The following is a 1854-nucleotide window of genomic DNA, read 5'->3' as shown; positions in this document are numbered from 1 at the left end:
TTGCAGAGGTAATGTCTGTGGATGTGTGTGTGTGTGTGTGTGTGTGTGTGTGTGTGTGTGTGTGTGTGTGTGTGTGTGTGTGTGTGTGTGTTTGTGTGTGTTTGTGTGTGTGTGTGTGTGTGTGTGTGTGTGTGTGTGTGTGTGTGTGTGTATGTGTGTGTGTGTTTTTTTAGACTTTTATAAGTGTTTGTCTGAAACATGAGTATGACAGAAAGGCAACAGTAAAATATAATCCAGTAGAGTGATTGGAAAATAACTGTAGACTATTTGTATTAGATAATGAAATTGCCTCCTTATGAAAGAGTCAACACTACAACAACAAAAATATTATCAACAATTTCCAGCTTTGCTTGCATGGCGGAAGGCAACTGATGAGTTGATGGAGAAAAGCAAACAACTGGAGGAGAACCAGGAGGAAAAGATTAAACTTTTGACAGCCAGCAACGAGAGACTTGCAAAGATGGAGGAGACAAAACAACAACTAGAAGAAAATTTGAAACAACAGCTAAAGGAGAAGAATAAAGAGATGGAGAAGACAAAGCAACAACTAGAGGACAAGAAAAAAGAGATGGAGAAAACAAAGCAACAACTAGAGGAGGAGAATAAAGAGATGGAGAAGACACAACAGCAACTAGAAGAAAAGACAAAACAAAAACTAGAGGAGAAGAATAAAGAGATGGAGGAGGCAAAACTAAAACTAGAAGAAAAAACAAAACAACAACTACAGGAGAAAAACGAAGAGATGGAGAAGAAAAAGCAACAACTAGAGGAGAAGAACAAAGAGATGGAGAAGACAAAACAACAACTAGAGGAGAAGAAGAAACTCCTCCAGGAGAGAGAGACAGATCTAGAGAACATGACTAAACGAGAGAAGGAGAGAGAGGGACTACTGGAGAACATGACCAGTGAGGTGGAAACCAGTAAAAGACAACTGGAGTCACTGGAAAGGGAACTGCAGGACAGGAACAGTCAACTACAGGACCTGAAAACCCAACTACAAGAACAAGGCAGGGAGCTGCAGGAGAGATACAGACAGCGCGAGGAGACAAACAAACACCTGGACGAGAGAGAAAGACAGCTGGAGGAGAGAGACAGACAGCTGGAGGAGAGAGACAGACAGCTGGAGGAGAGAAACAGACAGCTGGACGAGAGAGACAGACAGCTGGAGGAGAGAGACAGACAGCTTGAGGAGAGAGACAGACAGCTGGAGGAGAGAAACAGACAGCTGGATGAGAGAAAAAGAGACGATCTGACTGGTGAGTGTGAAAAAAGTGTTAAGCAACATAGACCGTGTGTTGAGGCCCAAGTTACCAAATCAAATGATCCTCTTTCTAAACTAATGACCCATTTAATGAACTGCTACTTTCATTCACATGGTATTAACACTCTGACATACTCACACATCTCAGCTCCAGTTCCTGTTTTCCCTTTAAATCTGAGTCTCTATCTGTCTGTGTTGTGTTGCATCAGGAGGAGAGCCTCCCCAGTATCATTAATCCTGTCTCACTCAGTGCTGTTCACAGTGTCAACCACTTCTGTAGCTACTACAGTAACTGAATGGGCTTCTGATCCAGTTTCTCTTTGTGTTGGACTCCTAGATCCAGATCCTCCTCACATCAGGAGAAGAAACAGTATGGATGGGGAACGTCCAAATAGTAAGTCTTCATGTTTGTTATTAATTTAATAATAAACATTTGAAAACATCTCTGTATTTGAAGGGGTATAAAAGCTGGCAAGATCATTGTCTTCATCATTTGTAAATATTCTGCATAGTGAGGTCTGTGAGAAGGTGAAATTCCCTCTTCTCACTGATTCACACTCTGCAGGTCTGCCTGTTTTCCTGCAAGTGTGGGA

Source organism: Sprattus sprattus (assembly GCF_963457725.1).
Source record: "Sprattus sprattus genome assembly, chromosome: 5".
Taxonomy (NCBI): Eukaryota; Metazoa; Chordata; class Actinopteri; order Clupeiformes; family Clupeidae; genus Sprattus; species Sprattus sprattus.
This window is presented reverse-complemented; position numbering follows the sequence as displayed.